Source organism: Hippocampus zosterae, chromosome 9 (assembly GCF_025434085.1).
Source record: "Hippocampus zosterae strain Florida chromosome 9, ASM2543408v3, whole genome shotgun sequence".
In the NCBI taxonomy this organism is placed as follows: Eukaryota; Metazoa; Chordata; class Actinopteri; order Syngnathiformes; family Syngnathidae; genus Hippocampus; species Hippocampus zosterae.
This window is the reverse complement of record NC_067459.1, coordinates 21,960,165-21,981,165: the sequence shown is the minus strand read 5'-3', so window position 1 is coordinate 21,981,165 and position 21,001 is coordinate 21,960,165. Positions and strand designations below refer to the sequence as shown.

Sequence of the window (21,001 nt, the reverse complement as noted above, 5' to 3'; positions counted from 1 at the left end):
GAGCAGTCAGAATTTGTTTTTCAACAATGCTCCTATCGACGTCCATCTGTTGTGCTTGATCTGCTCTTGATCGCCGTTTCTGCTATATTGAGCTACATTGACAGGCATTGTCAATTTCCATTGGAAAGAGAAGGCGCAGTGAGCTCTGATTCACAAAACCGGTTCAGTCAGGTTCCATAAACCCAATTAGAAGTTTCATTTAGAAGTTAGATTTAATTAGAAGTTCCTCGCATTTCATCTCCAGACACACATGAGTGCATGTCTTACTGAATACGCTAGCGTGTACTGCTCATCTGTGCCCAAAGGTTACTCTTGTATTTTTGGATATTATGTATGCATAATTAAGAAATTCTGAATATAGTTAGCATAATTCAGATGGATTCATTGACATGAAATAGCTTCCTTGAGATCCACAAAATTAACCACGATCTCTTAGCAACTGTACAACCATTTGACCCAGAATGTGTAGCAAACTCAGAAAGCCAATTCTGTTTCAGATCCAAATGGATGCACTGCTGGGGATTCCGACCCTGACTCTATATGGGTGACTGATCCCTATGGACGATGAGTATTGATCTGTATCAGGCAGGACAGAGAATAGCCACAGGGCTGATCATCATCAATGACGCTCTACTTACCACAATATCATCAAATTCAATTGGCAAAGATTGAATCCTGGTGTCGCTAGGGATAAATAATTGATACTACTTGATATGCCCTTGTTGGTTTTTTTTTCAGTGCGTCTTCGAGAACAAAAGCTGGAGCCAATTTGCCATGTTTTCAAGTGCAATGGAAGGAATTAATGAGCTCTTGTGTGTCACGATAAGGCCACAACGATTTCTACCAACTATAGGAAAATACCAAAGGCTCTGAGGGGCACATTATGTTCAGTGGCTATGAAAGCATATTGATTGATAAAATTGTACCTTGAGAGAAGAGAGAGCAATGTACCTAAAACTAGAAAATGATTTCAGGCTCATTGACAAATGAAATGTCTATTGTCTTTTTGGAAACAGACGGTGGAAAGCCTATCTAACCGTATAACAGAAAAACGATGGCCACGTACAGCATTTCACGTTGCCTGAATAAATAAAGAAACGTGATGAATGCGATTGTCTTAACCCTGTATTGATTTTCCAAATATTGCATTTTCACGCCTTCCAAAGGATAAGAGGTCATCCATCTTTTTGAAAGACGGTTGCGCACTTTTGACTTTACACCGTTTAATGCAGAAATATTTTATGTCAAATGTGCTGATGAGGCTATTTTAAATCGAAAACGAGATTCGCAGGCTCCACATCCACAAGCCATCAATTTTGCCAGGCCCATCCCCCACTTAAGCAGCGCTTCCCGCGTTTCCTCCCATCTATCCCCGACTCAATATTTGTTTCCCCACTCTTAAAAGAAGATAAATGAGGACAAATGACCCAATTAGCATCCTTTGTTGAGCTGGAGCGGTTTTCAAGAGGGTGTTGCAAATCACATTTTTCTTGTTTGGCTCCTTCACGCGACAGCTTTACCGTGTCTGATATGAACTGTGAATTTGCCCCAATGATCTCGTTCACACCATCAAGTCTCGGGTGAACCATCTGAACGTGCCGAGACAGCACTACAGGGACAGCCATTACTGTCCGAAGCGGCGTAGCGCTAATGATGATGGCTGTGGATTTGCTGCCGTCTGCATTATGGGTAGCACAAGTCTCTGACGTTGGTCACATGAAATGGTCCTCAACATCTTTGCGGATGCATTTCCTCAGCCAATGCGGAAACCAAAGAGCACTTCATGCGGTTTTCGCTCATGAGAGCACATCCTTTTCACGATCAGGAAAACTGATTTGATGTAATCTCGTTTTTTTTTTTTCTCACCAGTTTCCCGTACTTGTAGTGACAAGGTGCGAAAGCCGACAGTTTTGACCTTAACACACCACCCCAGGGAAGCATTTTGAGGTTCTCCCTTATTATTCGGTAGCATTCTAGAATTTTGCAGAAAACTGATAAAGTACAGTTTATGAGTCTGCTAATCTGTATTTTTACAAACAAGCTGCTTATACTGTACTACAGTGGTCACCAACATGGTGCCCGTGGGCACCAGGTAGCCCGTGAAGAACACTTGAGTAGCCCGCCAGTGCCTGGACATTGTGATTTGCTAGTAGAAATTATGATTTAAAAATGCAAACATTGGCAGTACTGTGAGACATTTCGAAACACGATCAAAGTCTGACAATTTAAATCATCAAGTATTAAAAATAACACATCCTCATATTATTGAAGGTATTTTGGACAAATATGTTATTTCAGACGTGTATCAATTTGGTAGCCCTTCACACAGTCGGTACACATGAAGTTGCTCTCACCCTCAAAAATGTTGGTGACACCTGCTGTACTACATGTTCATGTTTTTACATCTCTCAATGCTCAGACTGCCATTTTATTGGAAATGGTTAGGCTCGATTCTACGTGTCTCGATAAAGATCTTCTCACAAAATTCTGTTTGTCACTTGAAAACCTGACAGATTTGTTTTGAAGTCCAGTATGTCACACTGAATTCAACAATATATGTCCAAAAGCCATTTTTTCTCATGATGCTTTATTCTCCCCTTGTGTTGTTTTGATGTACACAAAACACAGTTATCCTTTGAGGTTATGCCAATTTCTGTGAAAATCAACCACATGGACTGCAGAAAAGCAAATATGTTTCCTCTCTTGCAATAATTCTTTCCAACCCCCAGGATGCGTCAAAAGAGAAGAAACCAAGTTGTTTACTTCAAGACTGAGATAACTAAAGACAGTCGCGAAAGGCCCCCTTTCGTGTCTATACAGCTTTGCAAAACTTTGTGCCGCTTGTCATGTTTGACAAATGTTTATGCTTTGATATGTTATGAGCTGCAGGCGGATCCGACCACACTTTGGAGTCTTGCTGGGATCCGTCCTCGTCGTCGGTGGTCAAGCAAAATGAAAGCCTCAAGGAATAGAGGGGCCTCCGTGCGCATTTGTGACATTGGCCTCGAAGGCACGCCTCCACCACTGGTGTGCTACATGTGGAGCCATCTGTGAATTTGCGACGGGGAACACTCTCTGCTTGTGGATATGAAGCTAATGTTTCAAAGGCGCTTGAGTTACACCACGCAGGACAGCCAAGGGGCCGATAAAGCACCAGCTCGACAAGAATACACACCCCGGGGGATTCAAATCTTTGAACTGAGTTGCCAAAGGCTTGACCTCCACACACACTAAAATGGATAATCGCAATTCCAAGGTGCGGATTCGGCTGGGGCGAGCAAGTTTTAGAGAGGGATTATTGAGGGGTGAAATGGTTTTAAAAAACAGCTCTGCATTTGTTTTCCATTTCAGAGGGCAGACAGCCATGAATTCTGAAACTGTCAGGAAAGTGACAGGCCTCAACGTTACGAACGTCAATTATTTTCGCTTTCTGAAAGCATCTTGGAAAACACAGGGCGGAATTGTCACTCCAAAATGCGTGTGCCCCTCCTAATTTACTGTGACCCCTACTGAGACAGTTTTTTTTTTTAGGGGCGGAAACTGAATGAATTATAGGTGACATCATTGTCATATAAACCAGTAATTATCCTTTCAGTAACACAAGGTACATTTGTTCATATCTGGCGGGACTTCACACCTCACAAATTACTTCCACATCCCTTCCACACCCTTAAATTGATATCATAAAAAATAATAATAATAACAATAATATGACACATTAAATAAGCGCTCATCTGCTACAACTTTAGATCCTTGCACAAAGTAATGAAATCTTTGCTGGCCCAACGCCCCAAATAAATGTTGGTAGAGTTTAAAAGCAAAATTTCAAGCCCTGCTTTGAATATATATATATATATATATATATATATATATATATATATATATATATATAAAAAAATCCTCATCTCACCCCTCGGGTGGTGTCCGTCCCTCATTCAGCTCGGGTCCTCTACCAGAGGCCAGGAAGCTTGAGGGTTCTGCGCAGTATCCTTGCTGTTCCCAGCACTGCACATTTCTGGACTGAGATGTCCGATGTTGTTCCCGGGATCCGTTGCAACCACTCATCTAGTTTAGGGGTCACTGCCCCGAGTGCTCCGACCACCACAGGCACGACTGTCACCTTTACCTTCCAGGCTCTCTCCTGCTCCTCTCTGAGCCCTTGGTATTTCTCGAGTTTCTCATGTTCCTTCTTCCTGATGTTTCCATCACTTGGGACCGCTACATGCACTACAACGGCTTTCCTCTGCCCTTTATCTATGATCACGATATCTGGTTGGTTCGCCATTACCATCTTGTCAGTCTGGATCTGGAAGTCCCACAGGATCTTCGCTCTGTCATTCTCCACCACCTTCGGAGGTGTTTCCCATTTTGACCTTGGGGTTTCCAGTCCATACTCCGCACAGATGTTTCGGTATACTATGCCAGCCACCTGGTTATGGCGTTCTATGTAGGCTTTCCCTGCCAGCATCTTACACCCTGCAGTTATGTGTTGGATCGTCTCAGGTGCCTCTTTGCACAACCTACACCTTGGGTCTTGTCTGGTGTGGTATATCTGGGCCTCGATGGCTCTGGTGCTCAAGGCCTGCTCCTGAGCAGCCAGGATGAGTGCCTCTGTGCTGTCCTTCAGGCCAGCCCTCTCTAGCCACTGATAGGACTTCTTGAGATCAGCCACTTCAGTTATGGTCCGGTGGTACATCCCACTGCACTGCGGTTAAGTCTGACTAGGTACAATTGAAGCTGCATTTCTGAGAAAATTTATCACCCGATGTTTTTGCCTATACAATGAAATAAAATGTGATTAACGAGCTGTTCACTGAATATTAATTCTCTTGCTGTGCAAGCGAATTAAGAGGCAAAGTCACTGCCCTAATCTGTCACTCATTCAAGAAGTCAATCATGGAGCCAAGAAGTCCATTTAAATGCAAATGTGACAACAAACTTTTTCAAGGAGGTGTGGAGCTCCTCTCTGAATCACTCCTTTACTGTGCGTGCCAGGAAGATGACACACCTCACAAAACAAAGGAGGTTTAGACATCGGTACAGAAATACAATTGCGTTCAAAACGTGTGTTATACGTCACTCAGAGGCTGATGGTAGCATCACAGAGTTGGATCTGGCTAGGATTTGTCTTTGCTGGGCTATCTTCAATCCCTTTATTTTGGCCAGTTTTCCCGAACAAAAGTGGTTTATGCTAGCATCCCTCTGTGGAGTAACGAGAGACTTACAAAAAACAAACTTCACTGTTTGGGTTGCAGCAATTTGCTTTTGTTTTCTTGCTCACGGCTCTGACAAGATGATGCGGCCGAATCTTTGAGTAGCACTGGAAGAGAAATGCTCATGTAGCACTCGTAGCTAGCACTAAGTAGGGGATGTTTGAAAATGACCTTTGGATGTTTGTCTTACATTGACAATCACTTGCATTCTTTGGCGTTCGACTCAGCATGACTTCGATTTGTTCTTGATTTTACTGCTTGGTGCTTTCTACCGCCTTTATTAGCGATTCGGCTTACTGTTTATTGTGTATGTTAAATCGCTCCATGTACAGCACTTTGTATGCAGCGATGGCTGTTTGAAAGTGCTCGAGAAATACTCTTGACTTGACTTGACAAACTGCTTATGAATGTTTTTTTAAATTAAGCAAAGTACTTCTAAAAATGTCCAAACATGTTGCAGCAGTGCAGTACATTTTCCGAGCTCTGCTACACAACCCAGCCAGCGCGTTCTTGTTAGTAAGCCTTAAAACAATCCTCTCTGCCAATTAGGGTGAAGAGATTAGGTCACTGGTTGTTCATGAATTCTCCAATAAATTAAATGGGTCAATGGGGCCGCATTTACCAAAAAAAATACGGATTACAGACCTGGTTCAGGTGGTAGCCCAATTAGCAAATTGACCACTCGGCAGGTCGGCTTTTGGTTTCGTGAGTCTAATCACGCTTGATTTGCTCACTAATCTTCGCTTTGGAAAACCGTGTTGTGTTAACATGTCACTGGGCGAATAAACAGCCACTTACGATGCAGAACAAACACCAGCGCTTCAAGTTCACAGCAAATGAGCATGGCCGACACAGGTGTGCGCCTGTTTGGGGCTTCTCGCCTTCCTCTTGCAGGGAGCACCACGTGTATTAATGAGATCCCGGGGGAAGCATCTATTTTACACCTCATGTCAGGCCCATTGTCACAGCACCTTCACAATGACATCACAAGTTTGCAACCTGGTTCAAATGAATGACAACCCTATGTGTTTCCCACCATCAGGGAGGTTGGTGGGGGGTGGGTCTTTGCACATAATACAGAACCACACCCACTGCGTTTTCAGTTTTCGCACAAAATGACAATCGTCTAAACAGTCTACCGATTTCTTCTTATTCCTCCCAACCCGGAAGAGCTGGACAAAACTGGCTGGGGAGAGGGAGGTCTGGGCTTCCCTCGAAAGCCGCCGCCCCTGAGACCTGACCCCGGATAAGCGGGACACGATGATGGATGGATGGTAATAGTTCTCAAATGAATGTCAGAAATGTGGAGTGGAATAATTTTGTGATTCAACTTGGTCATCATCATATCTTGTCGCGTCAGTACTGGATCCATTGCTTGGCAGCATCACTAGTGTCTAAGAGGTCTTGATCGGTGCAGGTGGGCCCCAGTTCACAGTCCCGAAGAAAGTGCTCCATTGTTTGTATTGGGTGGCCACACGGACATTCACTGCTGAGTGAGAGTCCCCATTTATAGGCGTTGTTCCGAGTCTTGCCTACTCTGGTTCTAGCTCTATTTAATGTCACCCAGTTCCTTCTTGAGAGGGCTGTTCCACTTGGAAGATGTTCGTTTGGGCTTTGGATTGCACCATTTAGTGCAGAGCTGTCCCATTCTCTCCATTTTTCGAGCCTGTGGTTTGTTGACTGCTCAGGATCTAAACTATGGACAGTCATAAAGCTCTTTCTGGACTTCAGTCTGGACTTCAGTCTTCTTATTGATTCACTATGACCATCAACTTGGTGATGACAATGAACAATTTCATCAGAAGGGTGTGTGAACAATCCGAGGCCTGTTTAAGTTCCTTCCTCTGTCACATACGTCCCTCCCTCATGCTTGATGCCCTTCACTTCCATGTCCCAGGGGTCCCCTTGGATCCTTACCCATGAAGCAACACACAATACCCTTCACGGAACACAAAGCTAGTAATACCGTTCTCCTCGGTTCTATTCTCTCCATTTGTCACTTTTATTCCCGTGTTCATTGTGTGCCTTCCCTCTGTATGCGGGAATTGTCCCAAAGCGAACCTGCAATTGAAATGGAAATTTTTGCTTTAACCAGTGACTTAAGGGCGATGGCTTTTTTACTCATTTGGGCATAGCTGTCATCTTTGGTGCTCCTTGGAGGTTTTGGCGGCAGTGTCCCACAATGTTTTTTACATGAGCATTGCATTTTATGGACATGAGTCCAGCATTGTCATAGTTCTGTTTTGAAGTCTTAGCTGAGCCACGACACCAGGGGTGCCCAATACGTCGATCGTGATCGACCGGTAGCGCGTGGACTGGTCCCAAGTCAATCGCAAGGCATGTAGGGGGAAATGAAAAAACAAAAAGCTCTACACAGTCGGATCTGAAGTGCTTTCACCAAGTGGAGCCCTTTTTTGTTGTTGTTATCTAGTATTGATTTAAGTACATTAAATTGGACGAATGAACCCAGCGACCTGGTTCGATTCAAAAATGGAACACATTTTTTGCAGCATACAATATTATGCAGTTGAAGTTCCGTTCAGGGCGGCCCGGTAGACCAGTGGTTAGCACGTCGGCTTCACAGTGCAGAGGTACCGGGTTCGATTCCAGCTCCGGCCTCCCTGTGTGGAGTTTGCATGTTCTCCCCGGGCCTGCGTGGGTTTTCTCCGGGTGCTCCGGTTTCCTCCCACATTCCAAAAAATATGCATGGCAGGCTGATTGAACACTCTAAATTGTCCCTAGGTGTGAGTGTAAGCGAGGATGGTTGTTCGTCTATGTGTGCCCTGCGATTGGCTGGCAACCGATTCAGGGTGTCCCCCGCCTACTGCCCGAAGACGGCTGGGATGGGCTCCAGCACCCCCCGCGACCCTAGTGAGGATCAAGCGGTACGGAAGATGAATGAATGAATGAGTTCCGTTCATGAACACCATTTGCCACAAGATTCATTTATGAATCAACATTTTTCCCCCAAAAACAAAAATTTGAATCAAGCCATTACAGCGCTACAATGATCATCTTGCCTACTTATTAGTTGAATTTGGTTGATGGTTTATTTTAGTCCAGACAATTGTCTTTGTTTTTTATTTTTTATTTTTTTGGGGTGAAGAGAAAAGGCGGTTATTGCGCAGCCTTGACCGTATCAAGGGAGCCTTATTTTGAAGGTTTCCTGACCCAGTGAAATGTTTTCAAGACACGCCAAAAGGAAGCAGTGACAGCTCAGACGAAGCCTGAAGTGACAGCCGAAACTGTCAGAGGTACGAGTTTTTCTTCTTCACCCATAATTTAAAAAAAAAAACAGCCGGCCTAAGCGCATGTGAGCATGTCAAGCCGGGAACCTCCAACCAAGCTGCCAACCTCCTCCCGGTAGACAACCCACCCATGACAGCATCTCTGGACGTTATGTTGTGAAAATGTGCTTTGTCGCACTGCAGAGTTTACAGTTCTTCATAAGAAACAATGAAATAAAAACACAAAGAGCTCACTGCCGGAACTGCAACGCTTTCTTGAGCTTCCTCAGAACATCAATTTCACTTTCTCGCGAGCAATACCGAGGACTAGTTTCCAGCAAAAAGCAAAAATAACTGAAATACGTAACGCCCGGAACAAATTGTGAGAGAAAGCACACACAACGTGATATCGGGTGCTTCACTGTTAACTGTGCTTCACCGAGACATGGTTCATTAAGAGAAACAACTTGTTTTTGCCTCAACCCATTTGGTTTGTGAACAGTTTTATGAACTGAGGTTCAAGTGTCAACAACTGGACCAACAGATTTGTTTCTTTGTTTGGCAGCATAATACAATTTTTCTTAAATAATAAGTGAAGCGTAGAAATAACAAGAGCATGACCGGACAAACAACATTCTGATTAAAAATCTCTGAAAAATAGCCCGAGGTATGAGTAAATAATGTGGGGATTTTGATCCGTGCACAAAGTACAAAAATAAGAAGAATTGTTGCTTTGCAAGTGGTGAGCTGTGAGCTGTGTAAAATGCTGGGTGAAAAAAATTGTCAGTACCCCAAGAGAAGCACTCAGGCAACTGTGCATGCACATTGAACATGGCCAGCCACTCACTTTTTTCAAGGCATGCTATTCCAAGCTGTGTGGAAAGTGCTAAAAAAAATAGAATGGCATTGAACTCACCGCCAGTGCCATTGATTGTGTTTGTGTTGCGCAAGAAACCATTCATCACACTCGGTGGCCTCAATTACACAGCAACATGTTACATAACAAGTAAACCTTGATTCTGATGGCCGCCACTTCCAATCCCTCCATTTCCTCTTTTGTGGAGGCTGCAAGAAAAAAATGATTCTCCAGAACCCCCGCAAGTCTTCTCTGACCCACTCCGCATTACAAAAAATGTATTCGATAGACATGCACGTAGCTTGGAAGCAGTCGGGAGAATTCGTATTTCATCTTATCGAACACACTCGCAGTCCTTTTGCAAATATGGACTCTATAATGGAGTCCCTTTGCGAATATGGTCGGTGCATTTCATGCGAGATGGCTCTGCTATTGCGAGGCATGGAAGCACTTGGGATCATGGGTCGCCGCCGGAATTGCTGCTAGCTCTGGAGCCCAAGCTGAACCTCAATTAAGGTCAGGCTTCTCGCCAGGTGCCACATGTCACTTGATATTGCCTGCCAATCACATGGGGAGTCCTTTTTAAGATTGCAAAACCACCTGGTTCCAGCGATATGTCCTACGACGAGCAACTTCGATTGGCAGCAAATCATGCACGCCATGTTTACGCCCACGACGGTGCACACCATCCTTTTTAAAATATACTGTCTTGCACGTAGCTGCGCAGATACCAACACTCGGTCTAACCCGCCTCTGCGCCAACTTACACAGCTTGTCCGGCCAGGCTTGTGCCGGTCACAAGAATATTCTGATATTTCCAATCCTTGCTGCTAATTGATGTTAGCTAAGGACTTCCCCTACCACTGCTTCCATTTGACAGGTCGAAAATTTAATAATCTCATACTTCAGTTTGTCTTTCTGAAGATAATGTTATCTTGTTATGGATCTTATAAAGTCAAACATCTGATTATAAAGAATAAACCATTCTATATGGTAAGATACGGTACATTATCTCATCTCGTACTATCAATGTGCACTCCTGGGTGAGTAATTTTACTTCCAACAAACACAAAAGGTGTCCAACACTGGTCTACCGATATTATAAACCACGATGGGAGGTGATTTCACGGTTGCCATGGTGATGATAGGGACACGGAAGTCGCCTTATTACAAGCCGTTGGATCATCCGCATCGCACCACATCATTCTTGCTTTCCATACGTGTATACCATCAAAAGCGTTGAATACAAAGAGAAGGGGGAATCTGTTTCTTTCTCATACAACGTGACGCATGTGCGAGAGCAAACAGACACACACACACACACACACACACATCCATGCACCCACACCGACTATCATCACAGGTGCGTCTGTTGCAAGGCAAACACGATCCTAACAGGTGAAGCCTGCTTTCATCTCCCATCTTCAATGCATGTTCACCTTCAGAGGCCTTTTGTGAAGTTGCGCAATCACCAAAATAAAGAAAATAAGACACGTTTGGAACGCGAGTCTTTGTGTTTTCGAGTCTGTGTGTCGTCTGGCGCAAAGAGAGTTCCCACAGTGGGAAACCTCACCGATGCGGTCGGAACGTCGATGTTTCCTGACTTCGAAGGAAGCATTTGAAGTACATTCGCAGTCGACCGAGTGCACCAAGCGCTAAGATATGAAAAACGAGCTTGTCCGCCGTTACAAAGGATGTTCTGTTTGCCGCATTCTGTGATCTAAGCGATTAAAAAGCATGAAAGGGTCCATGAAATGCATCAGGTTGGAGCTGCATATTAAGAGGCCGGAGACTGGCCGCCACGGGCTCGTTGGGAGATGCTGGACACTTATTGCCCGTCCAATTACTGGCTCCTGCTCAAATTGTTTGGTGAGAAACATTTGACCTACTTGTGGACACAAAGCACCAGTGCCCTGAATAGCGAGAGGCTGTGCACCGTGTGTGATGACGAGTGCTATTACAAGCCCATGGCGTTGGCTTACACATTCAATTCCAGGACCCGAACAAATTCTAATCGCGCATGCGCGCTTACACGTGTGCGTCCCCGTTCGTAAATAAGATCGACTTTGCTTGAAGAGCAGCTCGAGATAACGACATTAATTAATGTCAGGCTGACCTTCAAAAGGTTGACGTATGACGACGTTGAGCCGCACGGGGTGGGCTATGTTAGCTTTGTTCAATTTCTGGAAAAGAAAAAGAATGGAGACTTTGAATATTGTGCTTTTTTAAAGGAATTGTGGGTGATGAGAAAGTGCAGTAACATTGATATCTGATATGAGGTGATCACTGTTAACCAAATGAGATGCATCCGGTCTATAAATTCATCAAGGCCACAAGGTCAGTATACAAAAGCCACACATGGACAGAGCCCCATCAATTACTTCGAGCTATGAGCAAAAAGCACTGCCCCAATCTAATCTAATGTCTTTTTTATTCACACAGTCTCATCGGTCATTATAACCTTGTAATAAACGTGTGATATTTACAGCCATGGCACGAGTGGCGACGGGGAAGTACAATTTAAAAGTGTGTCTAATCCAAATTGCCTTCCCATTGATTGTAGCTGTGATGTTGGAACTTCTATGATATTTTGCCAATGTGATGACAATATGAACTTCGGACTCTTATTAAGTGTTGATATGAGTAAGCGGATTGATTGTGACTTCATGATCAGGAGTACACAAAGAGTGATGTAATACACGGTCCCGAAGATCAAAATGATCATCTCGGCTCAGAACTACACATAAAATATATAATGTCCTGTCAACAAGAGCTAACATCAGCTTTCAAAAAAGTTTTTCATTATTTTCAAGAGGCAAAAATATTGACCCATATGTTCCATATCGTCACTTTCCCTAAAATATGAACAAAGTGATTTTGTCTTTTTTTTTTTTTTTACTTTCAGAAAACACAAATAACGCAACCAAATACCGACGATATTATTTGTAGTCCTAGTTTAATTTAAGGGTTGAATCACCTGAACTGCGATGTAGCCGAATTTAGCAGAAGTGAGCAGCATTATGAGGAGCTGTTTAAAGTAGCAATAAATAAATAAAAAGGTCAAATATGAGGACATTCATGCAGCCGGCCGACTTTAACAGTCGTCACAAGTGCTCAAATTCCAGTAGTGTGAGAGCTCCCATAAAGTGCAACAACTAACAAGTGCCCCTGGTTTTCAAAGCATAGTCACAAGCATTGTTTTTTGTTTTTTTGGAAAAGAATAATTCTTGAAACTAACCTTCAGGTGCAGCATAAGGCAGACCTTCACCAAGTTGGATAAATCCCCCGAGCCAAGGCGTGCAGATGGATGTGCCGTTTGCCCGCCTTGCAGTGAGCGGCTCTGAGCTATGGACCAACCACCCCTCCTCCTATCGTGGATGCTGCTTGTGCCACTCCCCCCCGCCTCTGGAAGAAGAAAAAAAAAACTAATAGCGGTTTCTTCCTCCGCCTCCACAAAGACTGACTCAAATAAAAGCGGGGACCCCGTCGCAGTCAATAGGTTTTAGAAAAAAAAAAAAAAACCATGGCAACACCGAAAAAGCACTGGGCAACTTCCCCACGTCGTGACCGGGTTAAAGCCCCCCCACACAACCCCACCCCCGAAAAAAAAAATACAGTGACAGCGACGTTACGCTTAAGAATGAGCAGGTCTTACTGGCTGGAGATGCAGTGAGGTCAACTCACTGCGTGAGGATGCTGCTCATTTGCAGAATGAAGCGAATATAAAGGCGCACTTACAAGATAATGAGATCAATACGAACTCATTCAGACCTACTTGTCTGCCAATCTTAAAAAAAATGAAATCAAAAGAATAATCCAAAAATTGCCATTGGTTGATCTTTGAAGTGGTGGACTGGGATCAATGTAATTCTGTAACTCCGTTATATACACCAATACAATACAATACAATACATGCTGATTTATATAGCGCTTTCACAACAGCGGCAGCTGTAACAAAGCGCTTTACAAAACAGTTAACATAAAGTAAAATAATAAACACAACACATAACATAAAACACGGACAGTCGTGCTGTCCTAACCACTTTTCCGTCACACGCTTTGTTGTTTGAAGCGGTTTGAGATGAAAGAGGAGAGAATCAAAGTGTCCTTTAACCAGTGGATCAGAGACGTCATGCTCAAAATGTGCACACGTCGGCTACAAGCTAAGTTTCAAAGTCAACAAGAAGCTGTAGCATCCATTGACGAAAAAAGAGATTGGTTCACTTCTCCTGTCCCATGGAAATCCATTTCAATTCCAAGCGGCGACTCACGGTTCCAAATACGCATCGGCGCTCTTCGCCAACGCTCCTCTCTCCTCATCCTCAACTTCAGCGGCCATCCATCCAGCTGCACCAACGCCGACTGTCCAACAGCGCTGACATAGCCACTGAACAAATCGGGGTTGTGAAAAATGCTGCCCATTACTGGCGCAAAAAACACAAGCGCCCCAGGTCTGTCCAGCACCGACAGTCGATGGCGCCGACATTCCTCCCAATCAAAATCTGTGCTGGTACAGGCGTGCTGCCGAGAAGGCGCAACCACCAAGATACTGATACACAGATACTGCTCCTTTGACGAATGTCGTGGCCAAAAAGCGCTGAAAACAGTCCATATCGGGTCCACACAATGAAACAACAAACAACATGTGACAAAACAAAAGACAAAAACAGCAAAAAAAGAACAAAAAAAGCAAGGCTCTTGAAGAGCACTTGCCGAAGGCTGCCTACTCGGGCGCCATCTTGGGAAAAAAAAAAACAGAAACATACATGAGTATGATAAAAAGCAGTGGCAAAACTGCACCTTGTAACAGACTGAAAGTAGTTTGAAGTAGTTTGTTTCTCTCAAACTCGATTACTACTGACACACCACCGTTGTGAAAAAAATTCCATTCTAAAATTCCAGTTTAGAGGCAAAATAACCGCTTCCATTTTGTGCTCTATGGCTAATTTATGAAGACATCCCATTAATTATTTTTGGGGGGGTTCTGAATGTGGAGATTCGGCTGCTCAAAGGAAAACGTTTGGACGCCCCTGATCTCCCCGTTTATTTCTGCCGTCCTGTCGTGACCATCGTTGACACAAAAGTGGTGATGTTACACCCGAAGCAGCTGTGAAGTGAATTCACCATTTTGAATTCGCTCACAATGTGAGGGGACAGAAGCAGTAAGGTGCGTTTTTGTGTTGGGCCCCAATCTCGCGGAGATCTCTCAGCGGAATCATTGTCCCGTTCGATAACTCTGAAGGAGATAAGGTCACCATGGTAACCTCTAAGTGCAGTCTTATCCTCACATCTACTCAAATTCAGCTCATTGAAATCTTTCAGCCTTTCGGTAATCAGCTCATTCTTCTTAAAGTCAATAACTGTTTACCAAACATGTTTTGTGTTTTTGCCGTCCAAAGCAAATGACAAGTTCAGCGTTGATTTCCAGGTTTCTATCAAAAAGCTACGCAATTTAGAAGGTAGCAATGGTATATTTGTGACAAAGCAGCAGATTTTTGGAGCACCTAAACAGATGAACGTGACATCGATAATTAGCTGCTTATCGTTTGCGCCCATAAACCGCCTCATCTGTTGACTGCTTGCTTTACGCGTTGGGACTGCAGTGCATTCGCCTATACAGCAGTATATTGCTACCGGTGTTGCATCATGCCAATTGATCGCAACACCGGTCAGCTAATAGTCTTCTGAAAGGGAGGTTTGATTTCCACCGGGTCATTAAAAACTCGTTGAATCTGAAGAGCCTTCGGAAAAGGTCATTGAGAAGTCAGTTGCGCGACTTCAGTCCCTTTGAGAAATTGAGTGGTTTCCCGGTCTAAAAAAAAATGACGTGGTGGTTAGATGTTATCACCGTGCTCGTAATAAGAGGCTGACTTTCCATCCTTCCTGACTCCCTGAGTCACTGTGATCATTAGCCAGTACCGGATGGAGTTTGGGGCATAAATGAAAATCCCTCAATGGGATAATTCAGTTGCTTTCAGGGAAATGTGGGTGACATCATTTTTGCCTGGAACTGAATCTAGTACAGTATCTACTTTTCAATGCAGATGCGAGTGCCAGGCAACAAGGATTGTCATAGCAACTAGAGTATGGGTGCACAGGCATCAATGAATACAAATGGTCTGAAAATCCAAACTGGCATTAATTCTTTGGTTTGTTGACAGTCAGCTGATTTGCAAATGATGTGACGTGGAGACCAGATCGCTGTCTAATTATTTTCTGTAACCGCGATTATTTCACTAAAGGTTAAGAAAATTTGCACAATATAATCGATGACATAAGGCAAACTATGAAGATATATGGGCGGCCCGGTAGTCCAGTGGTTAGCACGTCGGCTTCACAGTGCAGAGGTACCGGGTTCGATTCCAGCTCCGGCCTCCCTGTGTGGAGTTTGCATGTTCTCCCCGGGCTTGCATGGGTTTTCTCCGGGTGCTCCGGTTTCCTCCCACATTCCAAAAAACACGCGTGGCAGGCTGATTGAACACTCTAAATTGTCCCTAGGTGTGAGTGTGAGTGTGAGTGCGAATGGTTGTTCGTTTCTGTGTGCCCTGCGATTGGCTGGCAACCGATTCAGGGTGTCCCCCGCCTACTGCCCGAAGACAGCTGGGATAGGCTCCAGCACCCCCCGCGACCCTAGTGAGGATCAAGCGGCTCGGAAGATGAATGGATGAATGAATGAAGATATATACACTTCTACTGGCAGCGTCTCTTCATATCGTTTTCATCCTTGGCACCGCAAAAAAGGAAACGTGATGCGGGGGTTCTTCTCCAAAGAGTGGGAGTGAGCATATTGACTGGATTCTAAAACCTGATTATCGTTATCATAATCGGATTGAAACGATTACACTGTGGATTGAATGGGGCATATACTGTATGTAAAAAGATACTTTTGCCAGCTTTTCTTTCTAAATGGCGTTGAGTGCTCTCAACAGATCCAATTAGATTTGCTGAGCATCTGTTTGCTTTTTTTTCCAGGACGGGACTCTCTCGTGCATCCCTCATGCAAGTGCGAAAGGTTTTACCGGAGCCTGAGGTCTTCTTTCACCTGGTAAGGACGTACTTGCTGAAATCTATGGTACCGTGAACATTTGCAATTGTTGTAAATGTGCTTTAGAGGCTTTCATACGTTCTGCTGGTCTTTGGGAGATTCCCTCTTGAGCATTCGCTATTCAGGCTCCCTATTTCAGAATACCCTGGACCAGAGGCGCTGTACGGAGCGACGACCAGGCGAAGTGAAATACTCGAAGAGCTGTGGTACAATGGCTTTATTAGCAAACATACGATACTTTTTTCTACCAGCAAGGCGGACCTTAGCGTAACAAGCGTCCAGTCATTGGATCAAGCTCGATTCCGGGGGCGCTAGCTAAGCCGGGGGCTGTGATTGGTTGGTAGCGAGCGGCAGCGGGGCCGCTGATTGGCTGATCAGTCTCACAGTACGAAATTCAACTGTCAGAGTCCTCAGAGGGCATTTGTGGTTGCTACAGCGCTACCTCAGTAGAAATGTTTGAATGTTGACTTTGTGAAGTTTTCTACTCTCAAATTGAATGAAAGCTTTAGGGTCTGTTTTACTGCCGCTTCCCCGCTCTCTTGCTGATTTTGGTCGAACGCTGGGGTGATGAAAGATTATCATGCCACGAATCATCGCTGACCGTTGACATGCTCTTACCCTCAAGCGGCACATTGCTTAGCTAACATGTTGCAGATCAGATTGAACATTTCCCACTGATGACTACAGGGATAGAAACAACTTGGAATCATAGCACCACTCCCCCCCCACAGACAGGGCAGGCTGAGAAGAAAAGAATGAGCTGGTGCCATTGAAGAGCCTGACAACAGAGGCCAACTCTGTCAAAGGTGTCAAAGTTCACATGCGGAGAATGAATGCACCCCCATTGGTTTGTTTCCGTGCACTTGTTCTCTCTCTCTCTCTCTCTCCCGCCCTCTCTCTCTCTCTCTCTAGCTGTCTCTTTCTCTGGATCATTGAAACGCTATGGGACAGAAATCCCCACGCTGATGTCTGCTGGGCTGCATAATGAGAATAAATGAGCCGGAAGTAAATAAGGAGGCTGTGTGTTGCTCACCACTCCATACCAGTCACATATAGCCTTTCATCAAAAATGAAGATGGATTATGTTGGCAAAAGGTCAGAACAATAGTACAGTGTTCTGTGAGGGAACCCCGAGAACAGCCTTTCAAAAAAAATACAAAATAAGAGACTTGTTTAGCAGGGTCTCACAAGCTATTTACGTATTTCTTTCTTTCTTTATTTTCAGAATTATTTGTCGCATTGCAAGTTAGCCTCCATCTTGGACAATTTCTTGGAGGATTATTAGGTGGCTTTTCATCCACCTGTTTTTATTTGTATTTTCAAGAATTGCGACAATAAAACCTGAATGGAAACGCTAGAAATTTGAAAAACGCAGCTTCGTTTGGCACATTTTCATGAAATTCACGTCAAATTTTGAAGCCCCATTCGTTCCATCCAAAGGAATGCCGTATTGAGCTTCCCCATTGCTCATGCGAGTTGTCTTGTATCCGTCTTTCCGAGACGTAATTAATGTCAGCAGCAGGTGGGGATGAGCGAGTTTTCCTTCGGCAGACCGCGCCATGTGCGGGCGCTCTCTCTGGAGAGGTTCGGCTCCGCTGATCGGGCTTAATCATACGCCTTTGCGGAATCATTTCCTTTTTATGAGAGCGACAAGGGGGCATCCCCATACGAGATATTTAGTCGGGTGATTCACAAGTGTCTGGCGGCTCCAGGCTGTATCAAATCTGTTTCCATAGCAATCCACATCTTGCCGTTCTAAAATGCGATCGGAGACCGGTGCCAGTGTCTGTCAGTCATTTTGTGAATGGACGAGTGGGGAATACGCTACCCGCCGTCCGACCGTAATATAACTGTCACACACTGTGATAAAGATGAAGCGTTCTCATTAGATATGTGCATTTGTGTTTTGGCACACTTGTCTTTTACAGCTAAGCGCGCTGTTAGGAGATAATTTATTCCGCAGCGCATAGATCCATTCCGCACATGTGTCGTCTTTATTGTAGAGAATACAGAGACAAAACAGTACAATGGGAGCTGGCGTCAGTTCATCGCCGTGCGTATTTAACCAGCCGGGACAAGATCGGCCTTTGCAGCTTCTCTTTCATTCACTGCGTTGCTAATCTAAATTTAAAGAGGAAATCATTTGCCGAATGCAATTGCCCATGTTGTGAAAGACATGAATGAGAAGAGAAATGAGGCCTTTCTTCTGCCGTGGAATGCGATTTTGAGAATGACATTTCTGGGGAATTGGATGAACACACAGGCGGCCCGGTAGTCCAATGGTTAGCACGTCGGCTTCACAGTGCAGAGGTACCGGGTTCGATTCCAGCTCCGGCCTCCCTGTGTGGAGTTTGCATGTTCTCCCCGGGCTTGCGTGGGTTTTCTCCGGGTGCTCCGGTTTCCTCCCACATTCCAAAAAAACATGCCTGGCAGGCTGATTGAACACTCTAAATTGTCCCTGGATGTGAGTGTGAGTGCGAATGGTTGTTCGTCTCTGTGTGCCCTGCGATTGGCCGGCAACCGATTCAGGGTGTCCCCCGCCTACTGCCCGAAGACAGCTGGGATAGGCTCCAGCACCCCCCGCGACCCTAGTGAGGATCTAGCGGCTCGGAAAATGAATGAATGATAAAGATGAATGGATGAACACAATGGCTGGCTGGATTGTGCAAATAGTTGTCTTCAAACGAGTGGGTCCTATATGCGACATGCCCGATCCACTAAGACACAAGGATTGCCATATTCATGTTTCTGAGTTATTTGAATAGCCGTGAGAAAGACGTAAACATCACCAATCTCTTTGGTTCCCGCACTGACCAGCATCTCTGACTGTAAGTAAGACAGTTGGCAATGTTTGAAAGAGAAACGATGCTCCAGAAGAAGGCGCCGGAGCTTGTAATTGTTCCCATGGGAGAACATTGGGGGTTATTTTGTCTGTTTCAATGGAATGATTTCAGGAGCCTTCAGAGGCGTGACTAAAACATAGGGTAGCCACACAAACGCTACCCGCAGGGGGACAAGAAGGAGCAAGTGTTCATAAGCTGCAGAGGAGCTCACCAAAGGATTGATCATTTCAAACCCAGAATCAAGACTCAAGCCCTGGAGCTATTCAGACGAGAACAATGGGAATCAACTGAAATGCATTTTTAATTTTTTTTACGTTTCATTTTGCTCTTGGATATTGCAAATCTTAGTCCAAGACAGGATGTTTTTGTCTATGACTACATTTCATAGCCTCCTAGCTCGCTACTTGCAGGATTGTTGGCACCTGCGCTGAGTCGGGTCTCAATCAAGTTACCATTCGATACAGTATTACACAAGATCGGCATTTATAAATACAACGCAGATTTTGTCTGGTGTTGAAACGTGAGTAGAAAGAGCATCGGTTGTATACTTTGATTTGGATTTTTTAAAATAACCTCCAACTCCATTGTGCTTTTCAGGTAAACACAATCGCATCAAAACATTCAAATGTTCAATTAGGGGGGAGGGTGGGGTAAGTGTCTTACCTCAGCCACATCTGGAGCGAGAGTGGCCGCAACTCGCACGCATCCCAGCTCACATCATAAATGCACATCTAAAAAAACAGACAAACAAAAAAAAAATAAGATCCAGATGCAATCACGAGAACAATCATCGAAGCGCTTTGGGGAAATGAAGAGTGTATTGTAAGGCGCTACGTTGCGTCCTGACTCAAGAGCGCTTATTCCTAGTGGCACGTTTTCTTGTGCTAATTGACCGCGTGTTCTTTCCTGTTGCCGCATTCGGATGAGCTATGCTGGATCTTGTTATCTGTCGAATGTGGACACCTGACCCCATCTCGAGCAGGTGGGGGGGGGGGGGGGGGGGGGGGGTCGGGGAGGAAATCGCACGTGTGCCGTCAAGGAGGTGAGCGGCGGTGAACCAGGCCTGACTGATGTCACTTTGACAGAGAACAGAAAGGCCCGTGTTGCCGGGAGCTGGGAGCCAGACAAGCCAGCACACCAAGATCCGCCCCCCCCTCCTTTTGCTATATTAATGGAATTCACCTCAAAGGACTCCCCCCCCCCCCCCCCGCATTTAATTTGTGTACTCAAGTGCTGAATTGATTAGACCTCATTATTTATCCAATCAGATGAACTTACACTATAACATTCCCCATCTATTGTTGAGAGGAGAGACGCGCTATAACCACACAAATGCAAATAGTCTAAACATACAACAAAAACTTTCACCTGGAGCGTGAAAAAGGACAACTGGCTTTGTTGCCATGGAGATAAAGGCCTACGTGGAACACAGGAAGTTAATTAGCAATCTGGCTGCAACTCATTAAATGATGTCTGGCAGCGCCGAGCGGTTGGCAGTTTCAATGTTTGAGGCCGGCTACCGGCACGAAGGTTGAACTATTAGCGCTGTTTAAATGCTTGAATGGAATTTTTAGAAATCGTAAATATGGTCAAATCGGGACGGACCACATGCTGTTGTCTTCACTGTCATTACTGTGTGCAAAAAAAAAATGTGTTGGTAGCTTTGGGACAGACACAAAGAGACCCCCACTGAAAAATCTGTCACGCAGACACACTGGAATTAGTTTGCATGCGCCTCCACAAATACACGGAAGAAGATGCTTGATGCTCTCTGTCTTGCAGCTTTGTTGTGTCTCTGGGGATCAAGGGTGGAGCAT

At 44.7% G+C, this 21,001-nt stretch overlaps 1 protein-coding gene across 6 annotated transcripts in view; it reads right to left on the bottom strand.

Annotated features, from left to right (window-relative positions):
• The window catches only part of chl1b (cell adhesion molecule L1-like b), a 56,287-nt gene extending 43,586 nt beyond the window's left edge, over positions 1-12,701 (bottom strand). For 2 of the 6 annotated variants that reach the window (XM_052076054.1, XM_052076056.1), the window contains exon 1: positions 12,535-12,694. The gene's annotated coding sequence lies outside the window, so the exon portion shown is untranslated. Of the gene's footprint in view, positions 1-11,412; positions 11,434-12,534 lie in introns of those variants that run through there. The other 4 variants (XM_052076051.1, XM_052076057.1, XM_052076055.1 and 1 more) reach the window with 4 other exon arrangements.
• Between the last annotated feature and the right edge of the window lie 8,300 nt (positions 12,702-21,001).